Source organism: Carlito syrichta, unplaced genomic scaffold (assembly GCF_000164805.1).
Source record: "Carlito syrichta isolate Samal-C Ts95f unplaced genomic scaffold, Tarsius_syrichta-2.0.1 Scaffold310050, whole genome shotgun sequence".
NCBI lineage: Eukaryota > Metazoa > Chordata > Mammalia > Primates > Tarsiidae > Carlito > Carlito syrichta.
The window spans coordinates 795,501-802,391 of NW_007254146.1; the positions used below are offsets into that span (position 1 = coordinate 795,501).

The 6,891-nt window shown below is 49.0% G+C and overlaps 1 long non-coding RNA gene across 2 annotated transcripts in view; it reads right to left on the minus strand.

Moving 5' to 3' along the window:
• Positions 1 to 282: 282 nt before the first annotated feature.
• The window catches only part of LOC110596562, a 21,521-nt gene continuing 14,912 nt past the window's right edge, over positions 283 to 6,891 (minus strand). For both annotated transcript variants that reach the window (XR_002482553.1, XR_002482554.1), the window contains 2 exons: positions 4,766 to 4,862; positions 283 to 1,395 (listed from right to left, as the gene is read on the minus strand). This is a non-coding gene — a long non-coding RNA (uncharacterized LOC110596562). The remainder of the gene's footprint in view (positions 1,396 to 4,765; positions 4,863 to 6,891) is intronic.

Genomic DNA, 6,891 nt, shown 5'->3' on the forward strand with positions numbered 1-6,891 from the left:
AGCCCACAGGGATCGAGGGCAGCTTTCCTTGTTCAATAAGGAGCATCCTTCAGCCTAGATCCTCAACATTTCTTCTCTTCCCTAATCTTTTCTCATTTTATTTCTTGGCTCATAGAATTTCATTCTTGTCTTAATGGGCTTCATTTTTAATGTCTGCTGTAACCTACTTCAAATTCTTTATGAAGTAGGCAGAATCTGCATATAGCAAATTAATTTTTCAGGACCCACTTCTCATCGTCATAGAATTATGAATGGAAAATAACAGATGAAAAAACACAGACATGATAAATTGAATACAGTAAAGTATTTATTAAGGTCAGGATGCATGAATAGACTCTTCTCAACAGAAAGATAATTCAACAGCAACCAATTTATAGAATTTACAGCAGTACTACATTTCAGCAAAATGCAACTGAGGACATCAGATAAATTCGAGTAATCTGTTTTTTTAAAAATCCATTAAATTATCTCTTACCTCTGCAATAATGTATCATAAATGCAGTTAAAGAAGTTAGTAGGGAAAAGTGTGATCTTCCTTCCCCACTCTCTGCCCATCCATCTTCCAGGAAACCACAGGCTGTTGCTGCCCAGACTTGGCATGAGGCTTCGAGGCTGCTGCTTTTCCCCCTACATCATAACCGATTTCAAATGGTGCTAGACAAAAACAGACTCTGAACACCAGGAGAAATCGGTCAGCCTGTGTAAGAGATGGGCCAGTGGTGCTCCTAGGGTCCGCACCTCGACAGTGCAGGTGGCAAGTCTGAGTTCAGCTGCCCTGCAACCGACGCCGAATACTCCAGGGCATCTCTAGGAGTAGGCGGACAGTGTCGATGTGGTTGAAACGGTCCTCCAGGTGTAAAGCCCTCTCCCCTGCCCCGTTACAATCAATACCCAATACATCATTACCCAACGGAACAACACAACATGTTCACACTGGTGACGGTTGCAAGCAATCAACAGAAAGAGCATCTCACCCTCTGCCCCTGCTCAAGTCACTGTGTTCATTTTAAACACAAGGCCCTCCCCACCCTGTTACCCCTCCAAAAGCCCAACATACTCAAGAGTGTATTTTGCTCTTCAAGTTCTTCTCTCGCCCTCTTGAACAGGCTCAAGCAGCAAGAGAAGAGGAGTCAGTCCATGAGCAACAGTGTCTCTGCAGTCCGCCCTTTGCTGCGCTGCAATTCTTACTCCTAAAACACTGATTTCAAATGGTGCTAGATACAAAGATGGAAAAATCTAAGCCACCATGTGAAACCAGCTTCCAGAAGAAGAGGATCTCACTGAAGAAAGATGTGATGGGAAGACCCCGCCTCTGTCCTGAGGAAAAATGTCTACTACTTGTGACATGACAGAATGCTCCATTAGAAAGGCACAGAGGTGGTTACTAACACAAGGCTGTGCTGAGCCACAAGAAAGGCACGGCTGATGCTTCAAACAGACGTGAGCAATACAACATTCGTTAACTCTAGGTGAATTCTATTTAACTTCACAGTCACTACAAATTATTACAAATATGATGAAATAAAGTAGCCAAAACTATTTTTAAAATACATTATATTGACATTTGTACTGCCCTGTGTTTGTAAAACATTTCACAGTATACCAAGTGTTTCCAGGTATATTATCTTACTTCATTAGGACACAAGCACCCCTCTGCTCATGAGGCTCCAGTTGCCACCCAAAGGTGAGTTTCACCTGGGCCAGGGTGATTCCTCTAGGTGCCCTATTCAGGAAGAGCATGGGCTCTTCTGTCTCACCCTACAAGTACGTATCAGAATGTTCATATATGACCCCATTAACTGGCAATCGTATTTAACCTCTGATGTGACTTAAAAAAAAACTGGTATGCTATCACAATATTAAGTAGATAATCCTCTAACACAAAGAATTGAGTTTTATGTTCAAAATCTGTCTGAAAACGAGATTGGCACACTATGTTCCAAATTAGATTTCCTATCTCCTTATTGCAACATCTTATTTGGTTGTTTGAAGCTAAGAAAATATTTCCTCTGACACCATAACCCAGAGAAAGAAGAGACAGAGTAGAAGCAGTATCTCTTAGGTTCCCTGCGGATTCTTTAGGCCTCTGCATATAGGTTTTATTTTTCATGGCTCCTGGCAATAATGATTCAAGTTGCAAGAGTTGTGCTATTTAATTCTTAGAACGAAGCAGGTATTATTCCAATTTTTGCAGAAGAAACTGATCCTTAATAGAGTTAAATAACTCATCCACAGTCACACAACCAACAAATGCAACTCCCAGGCCTACCTCCAGAGTCTGTGTTTCTGTCCCTCTGCCCACTGCTGCCTTCTTCATAGTTTTACTATCATCTCATTTTGTTCTTAAACTTAATTAAGAACAAGATTGGGGCTGGGAGGGTGGAATTCTTAGGCAGTATTTCTGCACAGAAGTGGGACGATACGAACACGTTATTCTTGGGTAGAGACAGGAGCATGACTTTGGCCAGGTGTTTTGGGGTATCCTTTGTTCTCTGGCACTTCTGGCGCCTCTGCAGTCCTTCCCACCCCCAGCGTGGCTGTGGCAATGTGGCGGGATCCTCACACCAGTGCTAGATTCTGCAGCCCAAGGCGTGAGTCACAGGTGAAAGCTGGGGGAGATCTGTACACAGGGGCACTGAGTGATGACACCTGCAGCCAACACCTGAGCCATGTTAACCAGGTAATGGAGAGGATTTTAAGGTGAGGAGTGAATGTTTAAAGACTGGGAGTCCAAATCCTGTAATATGAGGGGACCGGATGAGATTCTCAGCTTTTCTGCTTTTCATTTCAGCCAAAACTCTTCAAGTTACCAGAATCCACAAACACCCTTCCTATGTGCCCTCACACAGGCATCCCACAATGATCCAGAAAGCACCCTTCCTCCTACCACGAGACCCTGGGACACTCTCCACCCACTTCCCTTAGCTACCACCCCTCATCCCTGTCCTCACTCACCACCACCCCAGGGAACCCCTGTCACCTGCTCTGTCTTAGCTTAGCAAAGCTTCCCCAAGTGTAGCCTGGCTTACGAGAGGGTTAAGTTGTCCTCTCCAGCCTCTCCAGGGTTCTTAGCCATTTATCTCATCTGGTCATCAGTGTGATTATTTAACTAATATCTCTTCTGCTACTTGGGAGGCACCATCCAGAGTCCAGCAGAAGGGAGCCCCTGCCAATGAGGGAACCAAGAGACAGGAGCCAGAGCATGGGTCCCCACTCTTGGATTCTAAAATTTAACTCTTAGCTCTTGGGAGGAACAGATAAGAAATCATTAATAATGCATCATTTTAAACACTCTAGAAGCCGGGCTCAGTGGCTCAGTCTGTACTGATCCCGCGCTTTGGGAGGCTGAGGTGAGTGGATTGCCTGAGCCCGCGGGTTTGAGACCCGCCTGGGCAACTTGGCGAGACCTCATCTCTACAATAAATAAAAAAAATCAGCCGAGCATGGTAGCGCGTGCCTGTAATTCCAGCTACTGAGAAGGCTGAGTTGGAAGGATCGCCGGATCCCAGCAGGTGAGGCTGCGGTGGCTGGGAGCAGCCACTGCACTCCAGTCTGGGCGACGGAGTAAGACTCCGACTCAAAAAAAAAAAAAAAGGAAGAGGGGGGAAATGTCATCTTAGTACTGAAATCTTTGGCCCTTCCAATCAGGTCTCAGCCCTCCTCACAGAACCAGGGTTCTCTCCTCTCAAAATCAGCTGAGCAATGACCCCACCCTGAAACAAGCTCGTGGCTTATCCCCAGTAAAAAGCAGCTGGTTGGTCTGATAAAGACTGAAAGAGGTATGCTTTCCCTGACACCAAGTCTGAGGGCTACCTAGACCTGAAAGAAGGCAGCCCATGAAATCCCCAGCCTGCAGAGGCCTCTGCTGTGCAACGAAGGTGATGGGATTCTCCTACCTGGGCCTAACAGCCCCAAACAAATTGACCAACGGTGAAGGGCTTGGCAGGGCTTCCTGGGAAAAAACAAACACCCACCCTGAGAGTGCTGCCATGCAGAGAAGAGGCATGGGGAGTCAGTCCACTTCATGCACAGTCCATTTCTGTGCCCACTTTCTATTTGGAGGCTTCTCCACTCTCTTACTCCAGGACACTCCTCTGCCTGGCAGGGTGAAGAAAAGGTCACCACATGGTGAATCAGAACATAGTGGCTTTAATTCTTGCTCAGCCCAAGCTCTGAGAACAGGGACCTGCCGCTTGCCCCGGATGGGCCGCAGTGTCTTCATCTGTAAAGAGAGAAGGCTGGGTAGACTGGTCACCGCACATTCAAATCCTCAGAGGGCTTGGGCAGGAAACTTGAGAGAGAAGCGGCAACAACATGTAGCAGACACAAAGTGACCTGGAAAGGCCATGTTTTGTCTAAAGGCGTATGAAGTCAGATACATTTTTTAAAAAAAAACCTGTAGGCTGGCCAAACAAGGCATCTGAGGGTTAAATACAAAGCATGGGCCAATGGTTAAAAACAATCAGAAGACTACAAAGACAGCTTCTGCTTCACTCCATAAATGATGCTTCCTATGTCTTTAAAGCCCAGCATGGTACCCAAAAAATAACAGGGGAGGAAAATGGGAAGGTGGGGAAATCCTTGTTTATGAAATCCATAGGCAAACCCACTGAACAAACAGATACTCGCCCCCAGGAAGCTAATCCTGCTTGCTCGTTCCGCCGCTACCACAGCGTGTTCAAATCCAGAACGTGGGAAGGCTTCTGCCAAGGCAGCAGCTTCTCCCTCCTGACCCAGCGCTGGGTGCTGAGTCACAGCTACTTACGTGACTGATGCAAGTTCCAGCCAGATGGGGGAGGGTGCCGGAAGCTGAGCCCAGATGGTTCATCTTCTCACCTCTGGGAATGCTGGTTTCAGGGTTCCTGGCAGTGAAGAAGAGCTCTTCTTGGTGAGAGAAAGGCCTGGAGAAGAAGGCCCTTTCGAAAAAGGAGAACGTCCTGCCCTCAAGACAGTGCCAGACCGTTGTGTATGAACTGAAAGGCTAGCCTAGCTTCCTGTCACTCCGGGAGGCACTGTGTCTTTAGCTGTCAGGGTGGGGGCCGTGGTCAATGAATCAGAGGAAAGGGTGATAAAATAAAGGACATGTGCATGAGGGCCAGGGGTGGAAGGGAGCATAGAGCCAGTGGCTGCCCAGACTCCCCAAAAACCTCCACGGGGCTCTTTCTGGCTCCCTTCCCTAAGGAGTACTCAGCACCCAGGGACCACTGCATTTCCCAGCCCCTGAATCCTAATGTGGGAATACCATGCTCCAGACCCCCCCAACCCACATGTCACGGACCCCCCACATGTCTACTCAAGCAACAGGGCAAGAAGCAATAGCTTTCCAAGCCTATGTAGGCCCAGCAGTGGCTCTTCTGGTCTCCCCCAGGCCAGGGGTTTGGCCTATGTTCCTAGGCAGCTGCACTCCTCAACTGAGGTTTTCTGTTTCTTCCTCAGCCCACTGACAAAAACCCCCTGACTCAGTCCTGGGCCTTGGTTGGGACTGCTGAATAAAATGGAAGGATGCACCAAGGCTACTCTACCCCTGGAATGAGATGGGATGTTCGGGGGTGGGAGCGAAGCAGGAGACAGACACTAGGGCACGAAGGGAAGGAGGCGGGGCGGAATGAAGACTAGAGCATGATGTCTTCATGCTCCCGGGAAGAAGGACTCAGTTCTGGCGGAGGAGGACAGGCATGGCCCCAAGCTGCTTTCAAGGAAGCCAGTGCTTTCCACAAGAAGAAAAATGAGTGTGTCCATGGTCTATTACACAAACACAATGCCCACCACGTAGTTGATGGGTCCAAACCAATCGGATCCAAAGGAAAACACCACCACTGCTCCCTGAGCACTCCCAAATCATCTACTTGACTCAGTGAAGACAGGCTCAGAAGCAAAACTTCTGTCTCAGGTGAAACCTATCTCTGGAGGTTGGGGAAGAGATACCAGAACCCAGCATCCCCATCTCCCCAGGCAGAGCTGGGTCACCCCCTCCTTCAGCCACTGAGAAGTAACTAACAGACAGAGGTATCCTACCAGGAGCCACACTCATGGGGCCACGTCGTGTCTGCTCCTGGGAAAGTACGTTCCTATCCCCAGGAGCTCCTCCAGAGGCATGCCCCCACCTCTACTCCTCCCGGGAGGGGCAGCAGAGCATCTCAAAGAAGCGAGCATTTTCAGCAAGTCAGTCAGCCTCCCAGAACAGAGCACAGCCAAGGGGGCACCAGGAAGCCCAGGGTATGTCCACTAACCTCCGAGTGGCAGTTCTACCCAGTACCTGTGCACACACCTGGCAGAGCACATGGACTGGGCACACCCTGTGACATGGTTCCACTTCCTTAAGGGGGGGGGGGGAGGAGTTCCAAGTCCAAAGCCAGCAGCGAGCCCGCTTTCTCTCCTGTTTCTCCTTCAGCTGTCCAGCTAGTAGCTGCACCTACACTGCGATTCCAGTCTCATTCTGTTATCAGGACTCTGACAGTCTCAGGAACAGTGAGTAGCAGGAGGAGGCAGGAGGAGGAGGGAGAATAGGGCAGGGAGGAGGGTGGTGAAAGGGAGGGACAGGAGAGGAGGTGGAGGAGGAAGTTTCACAGTCTAGTGCATTTCCATCAGATCAGAGAGAGAGGAGCACATACAACTTCCCTTTTTCAAGTGCTTCTCTGCCCCCCACCTTGTTTCAGTTCCTTTCCCTCTGGACTGGGGATGGCTTGGCTAGTGGGCTAGGCAGGGGCAGGCGCCCAGGTACTCAGCCAACTGGGCTCTTGCCTGGCTCCATCTCAGGCCTGGCACGCTCCCTAGGGCCGTTACCCAGCATGCCTTTCTTCTTGTTGGGAGGCCGCGCCCTCTTGTTTTCAAAGTTTTATAACAGTATTGTTTGTTGTCCAGCAGATTAAATTCTTTGGAGGCTGGGGGGGG